The sequence below is a fragment of the Callospermophilus lateralis genome, chromosome 1 (genome assembly GCF_048772815.1).
Source record: "Callospermophilus lateralis isolate mCalLat2 chromosome 1, mCalLat2.hap1, whole genome shotgun sequence".
Lineage (NCBI taxonomy): Eukaryota > Metazoa > Chordata > Mammalia > Rodentia > Sciuridae > Callospermophilus > Callospermophilus lateralis.
The window spans coordinates 211,403,119-211,425,838 of NC_135305.1; the positions used below are offsets into that span (position 1 = coordinate 211,403,119).

The following is a 22,720-nucleotide window of genomic DNA, read 5'->3' on the forward strand; positions in this document are numbered from 1 at the left end:
TCCATGGTAACAGCTGGCAGGGGGAGGAAAGAAAGGGGAGAAGAAGCTCTCCCCTTCTCAGGTGTTGTCCTTGAAGGGTTAACTTGACCAGAACAGTGAGAGAAAAAGCTGCTTTTCTGTGAACTTAGACTGTGAACTTCTGAGCCCCTCCCCTTACATGCTGTGTATAAAACTCGGAAACTCCCTGAACTTGGGGTTCAGGGGATTGATTGATCACAGCAAAAGCTGTGCCCTATGAACTTGGCTGCAGCCAAATAAAACTGTTTCCTGCTGTCCCCGGTGCCCTGCCTCATCTGTCCCTACAACATGACAGCAGCCGCAGCTTTCCTGCAGCCCAGCTTTATAGCCCAGAAAGTCACACAAAGCGGGGGAGGGTTACAGATAATAATACTCTGAGGAGCATCACACTAATGGTAGTTTACATTTTTGCTGGCCCCGACATCAGAATTTATGAAGGTCATTAGAGCCTCAGAGAAGGTCGGTATCTGGCCAGGGAAGGCCAGGATTGATGAGGCGTCACTAAGGTTTCAGAGAGGGCTGCTATCTGGTCAGAGAGCCAGGCATGGGTGAGTTCAAGGCAGGGGCAGGCATTCCAAGCAGGTTCAGAATTTGCAGTAATTTATAGTAAAACCGAAATTAGCTTTTCATGGCTTTGTGGTGAGATGGCTCCCAATTTTAACAGAAAATCAGGTTGGGTCTGTCAGCACACCTGTCCGCCAAGCCCCTTCCCCATGGAACTGCTTCCCTGGGCCAGCCAGTCCACATCAGGCTTGGTCAAAGTTGGTGCCATCTGGGAGGTCAGGCCTACTAGGGTGACCTGCTCTGGGGCCTGCACCCAGGGATGAAGGAAGCTGTCTTCTTTCTCTGGGGCGGGAAGCAGGGCTGTCAGGTTTTAGTTGGGCAGATGTTAGAAGTGACTTCAGGGGGTTCCAGTGGGGGCCTGGGGCTCCTATGTGTTACAGCTATTGACCGGTGAGAGTCCCTGCTTCCCCGATGCTGAAGTTAACACCAGAGAAGCAGCCGAGGCAAGTGGAGAGTGCAAAGTAGAAGCTTTATTAAGGACAGCAGAAAAGACTTCTCCCGAAGACGAGGAAGACGGGGACCCAAGAGGTGGAATCTGGGGAAGGGGGAGGTCTTCCCTCTTTTACAGCTAAGGTCTTCATTCAGCTTTCCTACAGCCTTTCTGTCCTTTGTTCTGTCATCTTGCAGTGATAGAATGTAGGTGGGGAGACCCAAAAGGTGAGGGGCAGATGGGCCAGAGAAGTAATCTGGGCAGGAAGGGCCTGGGGCTGCTTCTAATTAGCACCTCCCTGTTTGCTGGGAGCTGCTTCATTAACATTTCTTTGGGATGGGCTCTGGGCCCTGGGAACATTAACATTTCAATCTCCCACGTGCTGCTCTGTTTTCCTGGCTCCATTCTCAACATGGCCTTCATTTTCGATTTTACTCCGTATTAGACCTGATTGACCTAACTACACTAACTACCTATCTTTAAATCTGGCTTCATTCTTGGACAGTCACCCTCCACTTAGCCATTGATGTCCCTCCTAAACCCACCAGACATCTTCTGCTGGCTCATGTTGTTGTCTTTTAATTTCAAGGACTTTCAGAGCTGGGTGGCCAGTATGTGTCCTAGGATTAACTTGGTGGCCTCCTCCACCCACCTGAAGAGCTGTGGCTGCCATGCCCCTAGGTATCCAGGCCATGCACAGGACACAGATTCTACTGTTGAGAAAGGTAAGCCGTGGACTGAGGAGTGTCCCTCAGCTTTTGAGTGAGGACTCGTGCTGCACCTTGTCTCTCAGCTACATGTCAGGCCAGGGGCTGCTCTAAGTCAGGAATCCCCAAGTCCCCGAGCTTTTGAAAAGACTTGTTTCCCTGTTCAATCAAGAGGTTCACAGGCAGGACCCCGAAGAGCCTCACAGAGTGGTGTGACTGCGAGTCCAAAACCAGGAATCCCAGTTTCACAAGATCCAGCCATTCCTAGGAAGGCCCTGAATTGTCTCTTGGTCTGGGATGGTTGGTTATTTTTCTTTTAGGTCGTTCTATTTCTTAAAGTGACTCTTTTTTTCAGGGGTGAGAGTTTCTTTGGAGGTCAGGATATGAACTATTTGACCTTTTTATTGGAAGATCTGGGCTTTTGTGGTGATACCAGTATCCTGAGGGTCCAAGAAAGTGAGAACCTAACAGTATTTGTCAGAACCCTGTATCACCTAGAATAATTCCATATCAAAGGGTCATGAGGGGCTGGGTTGTGGCTCAGGGTAGAGCACTTGCCTAGCACACACGAGGTCCTGGGTTTGATCCTCAGCACCACATAAAGATAAATAAATAAGATAAAGGTATTGTGTCCAACTACAACTAAAAAATATTTTAAAAAATAATCTCGAAATCCATTGTTTCAATATGTAAGGGAAGAAAACATGGTAAGACGCTGTCAGGACGTAGAAGTAATGGAGTATGATACTATGTTCATGAAGGGGGCATTGAAGCTTTAGGTTTGAAGGACAAAGAATAATCTCCTTGTCACCTTGTGCTCTCTGCCTGGGGACTGACATGTCTAGCGATTACTGAAACTCTCAAACGCAACAGAACCACCACTGACCCAGTCTGAGAATAAATCCTAAGTATCTCAGAAACTCAGGATCTCTTTCAAAAACTCAAAGCAGCTCCAATTTAAGCCCCTCAGAGTGAGTGACTGTTTGAAACAGCCTCACAGGATAGATGGTGACATTTTCTTTGCTGTTCTCCGTCACTGTCACCCGCCTGCTCACTGAAGGTGCACATAGACTGTTACACTATTGGGTCTTAGTGCAGGGGTTCTGAGGTTTTCTAAGACCCTGGGATCTCTTGTGTTTTGTGTGCTAATCAGATGACCGTTGGCTGGGGACTCCTGGGTAGCCTCAGGGTTGGGAACTTGTGGTAGTAGAAAGAACAAGGCAGCTTAGAAGGAAGTTTTAAAAATAATCACTTTTACTTGTGATTGACAAGAGGGTTGGAATGTGGAATGCACTCACTGGAGCTCTAGGCAAGGTTGGAAGGTTTCAATCCAGTTAAGTATGAAGGTCCACAGAGCTCATCAGCCATGGGAACACTGGAAACTCCCCAGTGATGAGGAAGGAGAACATCTGGGCTGTTGGACACAGAGGGGTTGAGATGCTTGAGGCTGGACCCAGCAGACAGATGAACGCTGCAGTCACCTGCCCCCACACCTCGCCCTACGCACCTCGTGCAATTGGTTGTTCCTGGGTTGTACCTTTAATCCTAAAATGGTGGGTCACAGAAGTTGAGGTGGAAAACTCATTATCCCCATGACCCAGTCACTATCCCAAGAGGAGACCAGAGGATAGGCAAAACCAAGCAGGATCATGAGCTCAGTACAAGACAAGTGGTGGCAAATGACCTTATAGTGGTCACAGCCAATAGGCATAATCAAATTCGTAAGGGATTTTAACAGGATCTTGCAACCATTTGGTAAAATTAAAACTTTTCTTATATTTTTGACATTTATAAGGTTTTAGTTCAGTGTGCATTTTTACATGTGGGCCAACTGAAAACACATTTTGCATCTCTTTTTTCTTTAACTGGGAAATGAAAATAGGGGCACTTTACCACTAAGCTACATCCCTAGTCCTTTTTATTTTGAGACAGTGTCTTGCGCCCAGTTTCTGAGACAGGACTCAAACTTGTACTCTTCTTACCTCAGCCTCCTGGGTAGCAGGTATTTTAGACATGCACCACTGTGCCCAGCTAAAAAACTGTAATTTGAAAACTTGTTTGATCGATCATAAGTGTCCATATTTAAGAGGTAAAATGTGATGTTTTCATGCATATAGACTTCAGATCTGTTAAATTTGTGGTAACTATATCTCCTCAAACCTTTTGTTCTTTGTAGTAAGAACATTCAAAACCCCTTTTCTAGATTTTTAAAAAAATATACATATCATAATCTACAGTCACCCAACTGTACTAGAGAACACTTGTTCAGGTGGTGGACATTAGGGTGTCATTGTACAGAAAATGAGGGCCCCTGTGCTTGAGGCAGATGAAAGAGACATGAGGTGGGAAACCCAGCAGAAGGGATCCTCAAGATAGTGGTACAATGAAGACATAGGAGAGATCATGAGGAATCAGTGGCCTGTCAGGAGGAGTCACACACTGGTGTCACAGCCACAGTGACTGGCTATCTCCTCCCCATAGGTGAATACCAACCTGGAAAACCCATGGGAGAGAAAATGGTGCATCACATTAGAGTAAAAGGTGAGGTGAGAAACTTCGAATGTTATTATCATCTCCTAGAGTAGAGAATCAGATGTGACTGTGTTACTATTACTGTCCTTGATGGAGTCTGCCTACAAACGGGATATTCTGTCAAGGTATAGATAGGTAACAGCGGACATGCTTGAAAACGAGGTGTCTGCTGTCCTTGGGAGGACTTGCCTGCAAACGGGATGTTCTGCCAAGTGGGCTAGGAGGGCGCTGAGAAAAATTTTATTATCTGTTCTTAACAAAGAGCAGAGCTCAGCATACTCCAGGCCAAAAGTAGATTAGCCATGAGAAGCGGGTCACTTCTGATTAGAAAGTAAAACTTCTGTGTGCTATGTTTAATTAGCTGAAAGACCTGATTTATTGATGTTGGAAGGCTGCCTTCTTTGTTCACAATACTATAAAAAGATTGCTTGTACATAATAAAGGACTTTTTTTCTGCTGCTGCTTCACTTGCTATGCTTCTTCTTCTTCTTTCTTTTCCCGTGCTGACCTGCAAGTGAATTACTGCAACACCTAGAACCAGGCCACAAGATGGGCACATGTCGTGACAAGAGGTCGCAGACAGCCCCACAGTGATCACACTCACATCCCATGATCATGAGGAGGAGGAGTGGAGCTCATGTGAAGAATATTATCTGGTTAACCAGGTTAAAAAGTCATGGAGCAATGATGGAAACCAGGTCGGCCACCATGCAAGGGGTGATGACAACACAGAACAGAATCTCAGAGACGGTCCCCAGCAGAGCACACCAGTAGGTACAGCAGGAAGAGAGCTGAAGTAGTTGCTTTAAGAAGGATGAGAAACCTGCGGACAAATTCAGACATGGTGCTATAGTTCTGATCCTAAATGGCTGCTGTATCTGGTGAGATAAGGAAGAAAATGAAGGGACAGAAGTGAAAATTCAAAGGCAATTTAAGAGCTCTGTACTATTGAACCACTTGCTGAACTTTCCTAGGTCACTGTTCTCGTCTATAAAGCATACAAAATAGTTCTTTCATTGTCATGAAGGGAGGAAAAGGGCAATAAATAAGGAAAGAACTGTGTATAATCCAATGAGGTTCAAAAGCTCCAAGATGGAAACCCTGTGGAATCAAACCTGACTCTGAAGTCTATCAGAGAACAAGACACAAACATTTAAACGACTAACTTGAGCTACATAACTGAGCAGAGCTACTGATCCCTTGGCCCTGGAACAAGGCCTGCCCATACTCATAACCCCTATAGTCTCAGAAGGGTACTGTCGCAAGTATAACCCAAAGGAAGGGTCACCTGATGCACAGAATCACCTGCAATATGAAGAAGACTGTTGCTGACACGAGGAAGAAATACCCCCCTTTGGAAGAGCACATTTATGAGCTGCACAGAAAGTCGTTTGACCACGTCCCCTACTCAGTCTCTGAAGATGACTCATGCACAAGTGCTGAGCAAATATTACACAGCACATGAATTCACCTAGCTCTAATCTGCCTCTCCAGGTTATAAGGAAAACAAATGGCAATTATGGAAGTGAGAATCACCTGGACCAGGGTCTCTGAAGGTTAGCACCAGTGACACATGGAGCTGAATAATCCTTTCAGGTAGGCACGCACACCATTTAGCAGCATCCTTGGCATTAACTCACTAGATAAATTCCCTTAATCTCCAAATGTAATGAGAACAAGAAATGTTTAGAGAATTACTGTGGAGTGAGAATCACCATGTTAGAAGCTGAAACGGGCACCTAAGCTGGGTAAAGACAAGGAAGGGGTGGGGGTAGGGGGAGAAGAAACCAAAGACTTCCTCAGAGAGCCTGGCTTTTTCTCCCTTCTCTGCAATGCTGCACCCCAACACCAGACACTGAATAGCTCCTGTTCCCCCTCTACCTGGACTGCGTTTTCAAGAAAGAGACAGTTAGAGAAGGTCTAGGCGGCTCCCTGCTTGATGCTTTCACGGTGCATGCCCACGCTGTGCAGGAACCAAACCAAGGGGTACTTTGAACTAAAGCTCTGTCCTGTGTCTGCTGTGTCCTTCCCCACATTCTGATGGGCCTCTGCAGGAGGCCAAATTGGATTGGGGTGCCTTCAATCTCCACGCCCTTTCCCAGCCCATAACAAAGGCTTCCTGCAGCATCTCTCTGCACAGAAAGGCCTTGGCTTGAGGAGCTCCCTGCAGTCTCACGTGATCAAAGTGGGGTCGGAGGGAGGACAGGAGCCGGGGGAGCCAAGAGTGTGAAGTCAGGCCTTTGCCTTGCAGTAAAGGCAGTTGGCAGGCTTTCCAGAAGGGGACAATTTAGATCTCGTTATGAAAGAGTGGTTTCTCTTAAATGTGGGTGCTCAGTGTCTTCTGGTCAAGTTGGAGGAAGTTCCAGTTCTCAAGAGTGACCCGGGCACCTCCTATTACACTGTTTTGTGCTCCAGGCCAAGCTCTTTGGGTCTGTCATGGCAGAGGCAGCACTAAAGGTGTCCAAAAGAGCTTCAGAGTCTTTCACCCATTTTCTCAATGATAGCAGCACATGGTTTCCTTCTATCCACATTTATTTTCTCATTAAATGGTCATTTGGTTTGATAGTTTTCCATCTCTATGACAAAAAACTAAAATAAACAACTGGAAGGAGGGAAAGTTTAGTTTGGCTCAGTTTCAGGGAAGTCAGTCCTGACATTTGGCTCTGTCATTTCAACCCCTGATAACAACACAGCATGGCAGAGAGTTTCTCACCTCATGGTGGCTCAGAAGCAAAAAGTGAGGAAGAGGCTTGTGTTCCAACATCTCCCACATCTCAGATGTCCAGTTTCTCCAAGGAGGCCCCACCTCTGAAGAGAACTGCCACCTCCAAATAGAACCACTAGCTTGTGTTGGGTGTGGTGGTGCACACCTGTAATTCCAATGGTTCAGAGGCTGAGGCTGGAGGATCACAAGTTCAAAGTCAGCCTCAGCAACTTAGGGGGAGGCACTAAGCAACTTAGTGAGATCCTGTCTCTAGATTTAAAAAAAAAGGGGGGTGGGGGCTGGAGATGTTACTCAGTGTTAAGTTAAGCACCTCTGGGTTCAATCTGTGGTACAAAAAAAAAAAGAACTAAAAACATTAATTTTGGTAGTCAATAATTACAAATTTATTCTTTCTCTTTTCTGCTAAATAATTCTAATCCATCTCTGAGCAAACAGATGACTTTGTCAACAAGGAGTTCAAATGCAATGAAATGTGAAATAAAGCAGCATACAGATATTAGAAAAAAAGGTAAGAAACAATATCTATTTTTGGTGGTCTTTGATTTCTTCTTATTTTTGTTTCTTTCTTGGTACTGGTAAAAATATCTTACACACCAATTATGATTTGTAGTCCAAATCTAACTAACTGAATTTGCAAAGCCTTTCAGCTAAGAATTATTTTTACAGAACATATCTGTAATTAGTGTGACAGAAATTCTTAACTTTTAATTCCCAGTTAACTGAATTAATATTCCATCTATAAAGAATTTTCTTATTTTTATTAGATCTGTATCCCAAAATATATATTATCACTACATTTTGAATTTTGCCAATAAGTTTTTGTGAAAATACAAAATCAAAAGAAAATGTTAAATCTATAAGAAAGTCTTTCTAAAAAAACGTAGAACCCCAGTACCAAAAAAACAAAAACAAAAAAACTCTAAAACCACCTTACTTTTCAGTAGCCTTTTAACCACAATTATTTAAAAACTGCTTAAAAGTTAGGCCTATGGCACATTTGAAACACAGTTTAATTCATCTATGGATCCACAACATGGTTCAAGTTCAAAGGACAAAAACTCATTTGACTGAAAGACAACTACATATATAAACTCTCATGCTATTGCCTAAATGAAACTTGCAGAGATATGTTTCTCAACATTTATTTTTAAGAATATAAATTAGAAATCTAGACTGTAGAGATCTACTTTCAGAATGAGCCACTTATGAACACAATATATTTATAAGTTTTAGTATGTTTCCTACAGTGAATTCTCTAGAGAATGCTAAACAAATTATATCAAGCTCTTCATATTAATTACACTTATAGGGTTCCACTACCTGAGAAATTTTCACAGGACATTGAAATTATTAAAACTGAAAAGATCTTGTATTTTTCACAGAGTTTGATCCTGTGTATATGTAGGCCAACTTAATCTTTTTGCATTTCTCTTCTATTCTAGGCTTCTCTCCATACTGTATCTATGTACATATATATATATATAGAACCAAGATAACTAGAGGCATTCCCACATGATTTACATTAATACAAGTTCTCTGCAATGTGCATTCTAAAGTCTGCTAGAAAGCTTATGTAATAACAAAGTCTTCCCACGTACTTTATTCAGGGTTATTCTCCAGCGTGAGTTCCTCCATGTCTGTGAAAGGAAATGGAACAACTACCTGCCTTCAAACAATGTGTCCACACACAAGGTTTCTCTCAAACATGGAGTTCATTCATGGATTTCAATATAATGGAAAGAATGCAAGCCTTTTCCACATTGCTTACATGTATAGTGTTTGTCTCCTGTGTGAATTCTTTCATGTATTCCAAGATAATGGAAGAACTAATAGTGTTTCCACACTCATTTTATATACACATAGAGTTTGTCTCTATTTTGTGTTCTTTATGTCTAAGAACATGTCTGCTGTGACTGTATTTTCCCCTACGTTGTTTATACACATAGGGTTTCTCATCAGGGTGTCTTTTTGTTTATGAAAGGAAATGAAATATCTACGATTTCCCACTCTCCTTACATATAGGGTTTTGCTCCAACATGAATTCTTTCATGCTTTTTAAGGGAACTGTAATAACCAAAGGCAGTTCCACATTTTTTACACATATACCGCTTCTCTCCAGTGTGAGCTTTTTCATGTATTCGAATGTAACTGGAAGAATTAAAGGTTTTCCCACATTCCTTACATACATAGGGTTTCTCACCAGTGTGAGTTCTTTCATGTATTTTAAGGGTACTTGAATCACTCAAGGCCTTCCCACACTGCCTACATATATAGGGTTTCTCTCCACTGTGAGTTCTTTCATGCCTGTAAAAGGACCTAGTATGGGTGAAAGCCTTCCCACAATCCTTACATACATAGGGTTTCTCTCCAGTGTGAGTTCTTTCATGTATTGTAAGGGAACTTGAATCACTTAAGGCTTTCCCACATTGCTTACATATGTAAGGTTTCTCTCCAGTGTGAGTTCTTTCATGTCTGTGAACAGACCTGGAACGAGTAAAGGCTTTCCCACAATCCTTGCATACATAGGGTTTCTCTCCAGTGTGAATTCTTTCATGTATTTGAAGGGAACTGGGAAGACTGAAGACTCTTCCACATTGTCTACATTCATGATATCTGCCCTCAATGTGAGTTCCTTCAAATTCCTCAAAGAACTGGGGAGAACTGAAGGCTTTTCCACATTCATTATATTTATATGGGTTTTCCCCATACTCTGGATAATCATATGGTTTCTGTTCAATGTGAGCTCTGAGGGGCACATTTATAGATGAATGACCAACGAGGACTTCTCCACACACCGGGCTTTCACTTGATTTTACTCCGGGAGGAATTATCTTGTTTTCAAGACAATCAGGTTTACAGCTGACGCTTTCTCCACACTGATTACTTTCTTTATGTTCACAGCATCTCCCTTCCTCTTGACTTCTGGAAGAAATGAGAAGCACATTACTAAGATTTTCCTTCTTCATGACTTACCAGAAGCACTCTTTTATGCCCTGTAAGAATTTTTTAATATGAATGGACTGAATGCTCTACTGGATGGTTTGAACACCGATATTATCAAAGTAGTTGTATTATTATGGAGTATCTTAATACTGTTTTCAAGAAAAGTGTTTTGGCAAACACTGAATGTCTATATCACCTTTAATGCAATCAAGTATTCCTTATGGAAAATCCTGTGGATCAAAAATGTTTGGATCTTCAAATATTTTCATGTACATAGTAAGATATCTTGAGGATGGGTCACAATGGAACACAAAGTTCACTTTTGTATCACAGGACCTAAACAGCCTTAAGGTAATTTCACATGATATATTTAAATAATTTTAGGCATGTTATAAAGCTTGTGCACAATGAACCCCCAAGAACATGTCACATCAGGCATCATGTTGGAACATTTTGGATTTTAAATTTCCAGATTACAGACCTCAATGCATGTTGGGAGAAAATTCTGTGAGACAATATCAATTTGAAGCTGGGCTTATTAGTATCATTTGCTTGTTTTTAAAACTTCTTCTCACTCCCAGATTTTTGAGGGACATTGATTTCTCCTTTTGGTGCTCATTACCTTATTTCTCTTCTGGGATTCTGGTGCACATCTTCAGTGGTCTGATCTCCTCTTTCTTTTTCTAAAATATAGACCCAGAAAAATCAGTATCCATTTTTTAAACACTGATGAACAATTATTTGATTCTAGCTAGGTCGACAGCATAATTTGACCAAACCTATATATTCACCCAAATGTTCTTTTTCAAATTCCATATAATGGAGCAGAACTAATGAGCAAGAAAACACTTGTTCTGTGAATGACTAAGGAGGGAACAGTGTCACACTTACTTATAGAGGCCAGGTTCTTGAAGGTATCCCACATCACATCTCTGTAGAGCTGCTTCTGGGAAGGATCCAACAAAGTCCACTCTCCCAGGGTGAAGGTCACAACAACATCCTCAAAGGTCACTGAATCCTAAAAAAACATCCCATATTATTTCCAAGAGGAAGGGTAAGACTTCATACTGGAGATTGCAGTTCACTTCATAAAGAGTTGACATGAGGCTGAGTTCATTCCATGTTTGGTCACCACACTCTTCTTCTCCATCCACAGTCACATCCTCACTCAACAATTCTGAGGCTAACCTACAACTATGTGTTAACAGCAGAACAGGAACACACATTAGCCTCCCGGCTCACCCCAACTTCTTTGGTAAACCTGATCTGTACCTCTCATAACAAAGTCCTACCACTTGGTGTGCACAAGAGAGTTAACACAAGCATTCCCAAGACTGCAAGTTCTTAGAAATGCTTAAGAACAAAGTCCAACCTTTATCAGTATCTAGGAATTGCTACTACTATCAATCTCAACAGCAACTGTAAAGAGGGTTTAAGTGTACCCAAACAGTATATGCCAATGATCTTAGAATGGGGTATGTATCACCAACACACATCAGTAAAATTGAATAATTCCCAAAACACACCTTTGACAAGATGACAAATAAATGCTTAAAATGTATAATGATTAAAATCATTGGAGGGCTGGGGATGTGGCTCAAGCGGTAGCGCGCTCGCCTGGCACGCGTGTGGCCCGAGTTTGATCCTCAGCACCACATACAAGCAAGGATGTTGTGTCCGCCAAATATTAAAAAATAAATATGGAAATTCTCTCTCTCCCGCCATCTCCCTCTCTCTTTAAAAAAAAAAAAAAAAAATCATTGGAACTAGAAAGTGATAGTTTGCCTAATACTGATAAAAGCCTTTTAACCTATGCCATTCAGCACCCTTTACTACTTTTTAATGTTTAGGGGGGGTAGTACTATGTACTGAACACACAGGAACTCTACCACTAACCAACATCACATCACCATCCCTTTCTTCAAATTTTTTTGGGGACAAGATCTTGCTAAGGTACCCAGAATGTCTTCCAACTTATAATCCCCGTGCCTCAGCCTCCAAAGCAACTGGGCTTAGAGACTACCACTCCCAGCAGGACACTAGGCTTATTATGTAGTGAGCCAGTTTTTTGTTTGTGTGTCCATTAAATATGTTTTCCTTACTTAAAATGTAATTGCATAATGTTTTTCAGGGTACAATACAATGATCTTAACTATAGTCAACTGTAATTACAATTAAGCGTTCTAAAACAAAACACTAGATATATAAAATAATATATCTGTCAAAGATCTCAATTTAGCCACTTGACAAGGTATACATGTTTGAAAGCATTGTTTCAAATTATAATTGTACGCAATCTTTTTCAATAAAAAAGTGTAAATATTTGAAAAATAAGATCAATATAAAGACGAAGACTAAATAAATTTATCTAGAATTATACACCATTCTAGCATTGATATAAGAAACCATCTAGAAGATATAGAGACTAATTAAGCTGTATCTGACAACAAAATAATAAAGAACAAGGGATTAAATGTAAAGCAGTCCATTGTCCAAGAAAACACAACAATCTTTAATATGTATTCCTCTAAAAAATGCATCAAGGGGCTGGGGATGTGGCTCAAGCAGTAGCGCGCTCGCCTGGCATGCCTGCGACCCGGGTTCGATCCTCAGCACCACATACAAACAAAGATGTTGTGTCCGCCGAAAACTAAAAAATAAATATTAAAAAAAAAATGCATCAAACAACATGAGACAAAAGCATGGAACTGAAAGGAAAATCATAGATCAACCATGTCTTGAGATTCAACACAAACATGTCTGGAGAGTTCAACAGTAATTGACAAATTAAGAAGACAGAAAATTACTAATGGTATATTTGAAATCAACAGCATAATTTCTGTAGTCACTGGATATGGCAGAATGCTTTATCTAATAATGGCCAAGCACAAATTCTTTTCATTATTTTTTCCAGTGCTAGGGATCAAACCCATGTGCCGCGACCAGTGCGGCCAAACTATCAGGTTCCGGAGAGGAGCAATGGGAGATTGGAAGAAATAAGAGTCAACACTGGCAGATCTTGAAGATAAAACAGCTGGGGTCGGACTGAGCACTGTTCTCTGATGGAAAAGCAGGTCTAAAGAATTACACCAGCAATCTTTATTATATGTCTCTAAATTAGATTAAAGACTATGCAAGCATTATTCTTTGTATTCATGAAAGTTACAGAGTTAGCCACAGTATGCAGCTATTTCCTCAGTTACATTCTTCAGTTGCAAATGTGCAATGTTAGGAGCATTGCGCAGCTCTCAAGAAAGTCCATTGTTTAAAGTTTCTAATTCAACAGCAGATTCAGGAATTTTATAAACAATTCCCATGCTCATCAATTTTATCACTTGTATGAAATCTATCAATTCCTAGAAAGAAGCAATCTACAAAAACTCTCACAGAAAGCCAGGCATGGTGGTGCAAGCCTGTAATCCCAGTAGCTTGGGAGGCTGTCACAAGAGGATCATGAGTTCAAAGGGAATCTCAGCAATAGTGAGGCACTAAGCAACTCAGTGAGACCCTGTCTCTAAATAAAATACAAAATAGGGCTGAGGATGTGCCCCTGAATTCAATCCCCAGTACAAAACAAAAACAAAAAACATCAATGTAAATAAGACTATGTGTAGTCAAGAAATTAAAACAATAATAGGAAGGACCAGGCTCACATGGTCTCACTGCTTTGTTTTGTCTAATATTTAATGAAAATCATCTACAATCTTTTCCCAATAATAGAAGCAGAGGTAATACTTAATAATCTATGCCATGATGTTCATATTACCATATCAAAACTAGAGATGTTAGAAAAAAACAAAACCCACAAACATGTCTTATAAAGATGAAAAAATCCATCCTCACCGAATATCAATTACATCCTTCAATTCATAAGCAGAATTATATGCCAAAACTAAGTGGGATCTATTATAAACATAAAAGAACTTAAAAATCCATTAATGTAATCAGCCACCTCAAAAACCTAAACGACAAAATTCCAAAAATCAATAGATGAAGAGAAACAAAGGGCAAGAAATAATAATAAAAGGCCTAGAGCTGGGATTGGACGTGCTTGCCTCTAATCACAGCTACCCAAGAAACAGGCAAGTTCAAGGCCATACTGAATAACTAAGCCTGTCTCAAAATGAAATTTAAAAACAAAGGCTGGAGTCAGGTGTGGCAGAGAAAGCCTGAAATCCCAGCTATTTGGGAGGCTGATGCAGGAGGATCAGGAAGGCAGCCTGAGCAACTCTGTCTAGAATACACAAGGCCCAGGGTTCAATTCTGTTATGTCATTAGAATTCAGACATTGCCTAATATGGACTCATGATAAATAAGGAAAGACACTCCTACTGCCCAGGAACTTTCAAGGATTTTAGATGTCTGTATCAGAATGTGGGACAAAAACAAAATTATTTTTTATTCTACACACCCAAATAAACTCTCAAATTCATAAATATTTTTCTCCAAGGTTTCTTTCCATCAGACTGCCCCACATAGACTTTCTCAATCAGCACAAATTACATTCTGATTAGACCAACTCTCTGGATGCAAAAGCAAACACCTGAAGATGATAAATTTTACCCAAACACCGTAATCATGGTAAATGGTGGCGATTAAAGAATCCCTATCTCATATTTCCTTGTTGTGTTGGAAAAACAGTGCAAAGAATCACTGTTCTCATTACACCAAAATGATGTCCTTTACCGTTTTTGAATCTACAAGGACAAAACACACTTTCCAAAAATCCCACTTTTTGCCTCAAAAAATGATTAGTTGAAATGATCAGTAGAAACAAAACAGTTAAATTTCCTTATATTTCTCTTCTTCTTCAAGACCTCTGAACTTTGAGTCAGCCTGAACCAGAACACAATCCCTACATTACTGTCATCCTAAGAAGGGGCTGACCTCAGGGGCATCCGTTCTCACATCTAGGATCTGATGTTGCCACCCTCCACACCCCGACCTCTCCTCCATTGCAACACTCCTTTCAAATGATGGCATGTCCTACCTCAACCAGCATTTTATTTTTAAAAAAGAATGTCTAGAGGCAGTCCAGGGAAAATAATGATTACATCACAGAGGGCAACACCCTTCACTCCCACCAACCAATGTGCATGTGGATCCTCCTTACCAATGAGTTTGGCAATCTTTGTCAGCCCCAAAAGCACGGGGCTGAGGGGACAGGTCGCGTATTTGAGACCCTGCTTCCTCACATTTAGAAGATGTGAGGAAAGCAGGACTACTTTGAGGAGAAAGGAGGTTCTGGGGACACCACATACAAATCCTTCCAAGCTCGAACCCCACATACGAGTGGGAGTCTCCCCGTGACCTTCCCACGGTCACCGCAGCGTACGGGGAGACGCGGGGCTGCGGACGCCGAGCTGCTCGGACAAGACTCCAGGCCCCAGCGGCGGTGAGTGGACGGGACGAGACGCCGCCGTCCCTAGGCGGCCCAGCCCCACCGCGCTGGCTGGAGGGGAAGGAGCAGAGCAGGCCGCTGCAGAGTCGGGGCGGCGGCCGGGAGGCCTGGGAGGCCTGGGTCACCCCAGCTGCCTCCGGTCGTTTCCAAGGAGACCCTGCTCCCCTCCGGCAGGCATCCGCCCTACAACACTCACCATTTTGTGATGGCCGGCTCCCGCGTCCTCCCTAAGCAGCCCACTCGGTCGGAATCTGCGGACGTAACGGAGCCGCAGCCGTTCCTGGACCCGGGGCCTCCTCCGACTCCTAACCCAAGATACCGACTATGGCGGCTCCAGAAAGTAAGATCGCGAGAAGTATGGGTCGCCGCCTCTCCCAAACCGTGCTTCCGATTGGACAGTTCACAAAACTCCGCCCACACGACTCTGATCGACTAGTGGATCCGCCCCTGAGGACCCGCCTCTGGGCCCTGAGTGACAAGAGAAGGATCCACTACCTGGCTGAATCCCAAATGATGGACTCAAGCCACAGCCCTTCCCAGCCCGCGGTTCTCCCAAGGCCTGGTCCTTTCCTATCCTAAGGGAGTCTTGCATTTAAGCAGAACTTGATCCTGGCTATTCAGAAGTGGCACTGACTTTACTCTGGGCTCTTCCTCTACCCTCTGGAAATGGGGTAACAAGTGCGTGCGCTCAGGCAGCTTCAGAGTGTCCCATGGGGACACCATCACCTCAGAGAAGGAAGTCAACTCAGACTAATGCAGGACGCAACTGTCCGAGCTTAGAAGTTTGGGATGAGGCAGTTATCATCGTGGCCAAGGTGGTGTGTCATGCCTTTTCTGACAATCCAACTATTTTCATCCAAGAAAATAAAAACATGTTAACAAGGGACTTATTCAGTTATTCTTTATTCATTTCATGAAGGAGCTGGAGTTCTACGGTAGTATTTTACAAAGGAATCAAGCTGGAAGAAAAGCAAATATTTGAATTGGTTCAAAGGGCAGCCCGCCTCATTCAGGCTCACAAGGGAAACTGCACATTCAGAAGGTGACACATATTCCCAAGCTTGAGGTCCAGAATGAAGGCAGAAATGGAGTCCAAGAATGGATCAGTCCCTGGTGCTGAGGCACACCTACGAATTTTATCTGGGAGTTCACTATACCCTTCTGTCCCTTCATCGCCGTGGGGAAACTCTTCTTCCTTCAAAGACTTAATATTCACCAGAAGGACACCCTTATCTGGAGTCACCTTAACATTCAGATCTCAAGAAATCAGATCTCTTTAAAGTTCACAAATAATTTCTCCAGGAGGATACTAAAGTGTCTTTCTCTAAACCTGACCTTCCCACATTTCCTTCATGTACACAAGTTATACATAGATTCCAGTAAATGTATGCATACCCAAACCTAAATACTGTCTAGAAAACAGCCCCAAGGAAACCAGAGGAACAACCTCAGAAAGAACAAAAGCCCCAAATTCCATCTGCATGTGGGTCTTCTGCTTTTCTGGCTCTGCCACCTCTCACTGTCATCTTTCCCACTGTGGTTGTTCTCACCAGCTGGAGATCACCTACAGGAAGGGGCTGCTTCCCGTTAACCCTGGGGAAGTTCACTGCCCTCTTTTTTCAGGCTCAAGACCAGCCTCAGCTTAGAAGCACTGGCCTCTTCTCCCCACTGCAGGTTATTCACCAGCTTCACTTCAACATTAATGAGTTAAATGAGAGAGATGCCAAATGCAATTTTGTGAATAGGAAACATTCTGCCTTGACTATTTATAGACTAGAAAAATCCTGAGACATCCTGGCTTTCAAAAGCAGGAATTATGATTCCTTTGAGAACGAAAAGATGTTATCAAGTGATTGTTTTCATGTGAACAATCCTATATGGAAAATGCTAATGGATGTAAACTCTCCCCTTTATCCTCTGCTTCAGAGAACCCCTAATGATCACAGTTATGGTTGTCCCCAGGTACTTTGTGCCTAGGTATTAACATGTTCTGTTTACTCTTTCAAAACTGTCTCTTTATTTCATCTTTACCACTATGGGTCCATCCAGTCATTTTTAGAATAAATCCTAGGCATTTTAGAATACTTCTCCCATTCAAAAACTCAAAGAGACCCAAAGATGAATCCCCTGGGTCTCTCTCACATGCTTCCTCATAAACTCTTGAAACGGTCTTACAGAATAGACGGTGGTATTCTGAGTGAGTAGTAGGGACATTTTCTTTGTGGTTTTCTCCATAACCTTTCACCACATGATCACTGAAGACACACACTATTGGGTCTTAGTCTGGAGATTCTGACCCACAGACTTAGTTCTAAGTCTCTTGGAATCTCTGAAATGAAAAGACTGTTTTTTTGTGTGTGCTGATAAGATCACTGGTACTGGGGACTTCTATGTAGTTTCAGGATTGGGAATGGTCTGGTACCCAGAAAAAACAAGTTATGCTTAAAGGGTAGACTCAAAAAATTATTTTCAGGGCTGGGGTTGAGGTTCAGCAGTAGAACGCTCCCCTCGCACATGCGAGAACCTGGGTTTGATCCTCAGCACCACATAAAAAATAAATAAGTGAAATAAGGGTATTGTGTCCAACTACAATTTAAAAATATTTTTAAAAAATTACTTTCATTTGTAATTGACAAAAGGATGGTAAAGTTGAACTTACCCCCTGGAGCTCTGGGCAAAGGTGTAGGGTTAGAGATGGGTTAGAGATGGAGAAAATTATGAAGGTCCAATGAGCTAATCAATCATGTAAATCAATTAGAAACATACATAAAAATCCCTGAAATGGGGCATGGGGTAAACCTGGGTTGTTTAATACACAGAGGTGCTAACAGGTTGGAACCTCCAGACTGGAAATGAAAAATCTACACAGCGTCTGCCAACAGGAATCTTCTCATATTGCTCATGCTTAAAGCCAACTGACTGGTAGAAACACTGTGTTAAACTGGCAGTGTGTATTCTAGCTGATGGAGGCCTCCCTGCAACCCCAGCAATTACCTCCTTGATGCAGAACTAAAATAACTAATAAAGATGATCTGCTAAGGATATGCATTAGATGTTAATGAAAACGCCATATGGGAATCAACTCAAATATCCATGAATGTTCAATTCCCCCAATGGAATATCAGACCACTTATGCAGAAATGAGATTTTCAACTGTGCTGAGAAGAAAAAAAAAAAACAAAAAAAAACCCTTTTCAAATGGCTTTCATAGTCTCATGATACTGTGCTCCCACCTGTCTGCCTTGATGTCTCAGAACCCCCTCAGCTCCTTCCAACTGGGCTCAGTAAACACATCATCATCTCCACATGTGCCATGCTTCTTTTTTTTTTTTAATATTTATTTTTTAGTTCTCGGCAGACACAAAGTCTTTTCTTTGTATGTGGTGCTGAGGATTGAACCCGGGCCGCAGGCATGCCAGGCGAGCGTGCTGCTGTTTGAGCCACATCCCCAGCCCCATGTGCCATGCTTCTGTCTCATACTTTTGTACTTGCTATTCCTTACACCTGGAAAAGCCTCACACCTGCCCGCCTCACCTGAATCGCAATTAAACATGCTGCAGGTCTCATTTACACATCACCACCTCCGGATGCCTCTAAAATCCCCTGACTGGGTCTCTGAACAACATGTTACTCCTATGGTCACCTGGGCCTCCCTTATCACATAACTGGCCATTATGTCATCCATGTACAGGAGAGCTTCCCAAATGAACATGAAAATCTGGGGGGAGAAAACCTTTTTTCCGATTTGGGGGGGTACCAGGGGATTGAACCCAGAGGTGCTTTACACTGAGCCACAACCCAGGCCTTTTTATATTTTATTTTGAGACAGGGTCTCACTAAGTGGCTTAGGGCCTTGCTAAATTGCTGAGGCTGGCCTCCAACTTGCGATTCTCCTTTCTCAGCCTCTCAAGTCACTGGGATTACAGCTGTGCCACTGTGCCCAGCATCTTGGTTCTTAATTACTACTGACTCTTAGCACCTAGAATGTTTCCATTTCAAATGAGCATGAAACAAGAATTTGTTGACTCCAGGGGAAATAAAAGAGGCCAAGATGTTAGAAGTTATGGGTGGGTACTAACTTGAATGCATGTTTGGAGAAAGTTTTCTGAGATCAAATCCATTTGAAGCTGGGGTTATTTGTCTCATTTTTTTCTCTCAATTTCCTGTTACTCCAAGATTCTTCATTTTATTTTATTTTTTGGTACTGGGAATTGAACCCAAAAATGCTTTACTACTGTGCTACATCCCCGGTCCTTTTTATTTTTTTTGAGGCAGAGTCTTGCTAAGTCACTGAAGCTGCCTTCAAACTTGTGATCTTCCTGCCTAAGCCTTCCAAATTGCTGGGATTACAGGCATGTGCCACCACACCCCTCTCTTCTCCAAGATTCTTGAGGGACATTGCTTTCTCCTTTAAGTTACCTTAGATTTCTCCTTGAATTTTTTTAAATTTTTTTTGGGGGGGGGATGGGGGATTGAACTCAGGGACACTCGACCACTGAGCCACACCCCCAGCCCTATTTTGTATTTTACTTAGAGACAGGGTCTCACTGAGTTGCTTAGCACCTCACTTTTGCTGAGGCTGGCTTTGAACTCGTGATCCTCCTGCCTCAGCCTCCCAAGCCGCTAGGATGACAAAGTGTGCCACCGTGTCCAGTTCTCCTTGGAATTTTTGTACACATCTTCAATGCTTTGATATTCCCTTTTTCTTCCCCAAATGTAGACCCAGAAAATGAATATGAATTATTAAAACATTATAGAAAAATTACTATATTGTAGCTAAATTCATGGCATAAACGTGATCATGCCTGACATCTTTACCCAAATGTTCCCTTTCCATATTCCATATATTGGAGTAGCCCTGATGAGAAAGAACACATGTCTGATTGACAAAAGGAATCATACCATCCTCGCCTATAGAACCCATATTCCTGAGACAAGTCTTATTGTCTCATTGAATGTTTGCAATATTCTGACCCACTAACCAGAGGAAGCTTGTAAAACATACAATTTAACAATTCTTGTCATAACTTGTTCCTTGGGAATCCAGTGCATGCTCTGTGATTGCACTGAGACAGTATTTTGAAGCTTGTACATGATGTTTTATAGATCACTATTAATTCAATACTAAATAATATTCATTAAGAGCAATTCATATGGGGGATGCATAGGGAAGAGTGAAGGAACTCTGGATTGTGCAGAGGGGAGCAGGGGGAAGGGTAGGGCTGTGGGAATGGGAAGGGTGGTAGAATGAGATGGACATTATTACTATATAATATATAGTATTATATATTATATTTTATATAATATATTATATATTTATATAATATACATTTATATATTATATATATTTATATAATATATATATATTTATTTACTTATTTACACTACTGGTATGACTCTGCACCAGGTACAACCAGAGGAATGAGAAATTGTGCTCCATTTGTGTACAATGTGTCAAAATGCATTATACTGTCATGCATAACCAATTAGAACAAATTAAAAAAAAAAAAAATAACAGAAGGGAGACCAGTAGAATAGAATAAGGGGATCAGGAGGAGGGAGGAGAGAGAAAGGGGAGGTATTGGGGATTGAAATTGTTCAAACTATGCTGTCTTATTGTATGCACATATGAATATATTATAACAAATCCCACTGTTATTAAGTTTATAAAGCACCAGTAACGGGCTGGGGTTGTGGCTCAGCGGTAGAGCGCTCGCCTAGCACATGCAAGGCCCTGGGTTCGATTCTCAGCACCACATAAATAAGTAAACAAAATAAAGGTATTGTGTCCAACTACAACTAAAAAATAAATATTTAAACAAATAACAATGCACCAATAAGAAGGAAAAAAATTTTAAAAGAGCAATTCACTATAGCAAAGGAAAAACATTATGGATGTTATTGAACAATGAAATAAGGGGAACAAAGGCACATAATCTTAGAAAAGGCTCAATATCACCAAGATGTGTCCTTTCACATATCAGTAAAACTCTACAATTCCCAAAACACCTGTGACTAATCAACAGAAACTACTTTCCCCAAACTGGTAAGTATAATAACTACCCACCAATGCTTAAAATCCTAGCAACTATAAAATAATAGCTTGTCTAATATCCAAATACATATGCCTACTGAAAGACTTTTTTAAAAAAATTTTTTATATACTTGTAGATGTACAGCATGCCTTTATTTATTTATTTATTTTTCACGTGTTGCTGAGGATTGAACCCAGTGCCTCACTTATGCTAGGCAAGTGCTCTGCCACTGAGCTACAGCCCTAACCCCTGAAAGACTTTTTAAAAATATTTTATTGGTGCATTACAATTATACATAATAATAGAATTTATTGTGATATGTGTACATACATATACCATAATTTGATCAATTTCATTTCCCAATTTTCATTTCTCATTTCACACCCCTTCTCCCTTCCTGATGCCCTTCCTCAACTCTATTGTCCATTCTATTTTCATGAGGTTCAATAAGACTTTTAAATTACAGTACTGATCACACTCACGTATACATACATTTTTATTTATTTATTTTTAGCTGAACTGGGTATTAATCTAAGGTGTACTATGCCACTGAAGTACAGTCCTAGCCCTTAAAAAATTATTTTAAAAAATTTGGGGGGGCTGGGGATGATGCTCAGTGGTAGAGTGCGTTCCCAGCACGTGGAGAGACCCTGGGTTCGATCCTCTGTACCACATGAAAATAAATAAAATAAAGGTATTGTGTCCAACTACAACTAAAAAAATATTAAAAATATTAAATATTTAAAAAATATTAAATATTAAAAAAAATTTTGGGACAAAGTTTGACTAAATTGCCCAATATGGCTTTGAACTTGAGATTCTCCTGCCTCAACCTGCAGAGGAACTGAGATTACAGGCATGCACAATGCCCAATGCCCAGCAGGACACTCTCCTACTAGAACAGAGATTAACAATAGATGGTGGGTAAGGGAAAGAGTCTTCAGTGGACCACCTGGGAACGAAACGGTGACTCCCATGGAGCAGGAACCACAACTCCTGGATTCATTAGGAAGGGACCAACTGTTTACTTGGAAACAGTATCTTATTCCCATCTGGTCAGCCAAATTATAAGTTGGGATGGGGAACGGAATCCTTTCTTCATAAGAAAAATAAGCCCAAAAAATGGACTGGAAAAAAGCAAACACCTTCAATCAAGTAACAGAAGGAAGGGCCGGGAGGTGGCGGTGGTGGCCGGGGCTGTGTGAGCGAGGGGGAGCAGGACGTGGCCTCCGCTGGGGCCGCCCCTGGGCTGTGACCATGACAGCGAGGTGGACAGCGACGCTGACAAAGGGGTTCATCATAATGCACTGGAACGAAAACGCAGGGACCACGTCAGGCAGCTTTGCCATCCGCGGGACTCGGTCC

The 22,720-nt window shown here is 41.8% G+C and overlaps 1 pseudogene across 1 annotated transcript in view; it reads right to left on the bottom strand.

The window, feature by feature from the left end:
* Nucleotides 1-7,335: 7,335 nt before the first annotated feature.
* LOC143392808 (uncharacterized) overlaps nucleotides 7,336-22,720 on the bottom strand; it is a 44,048-nt pseudogene continuing 28,663 nt past the window's right edge. Inside the window, exons 2-4 of the transcript XR_013090413.2 lie at nucleotides 10,811-10,937; nucleotides 10,542-10,602; nucleotides 7,336-9,898 (exon numbers count right to left, since the gene is read on the bottom strand). The product of XR_013090413.2 is annotated as an uncharacterized LOC143392808 (transcript). The remainder of the gene's footprint in view (nucleotides 9,899-10,541; nucleotides 10,603-10,810; nucleotides 10,938-22,720) is intronic.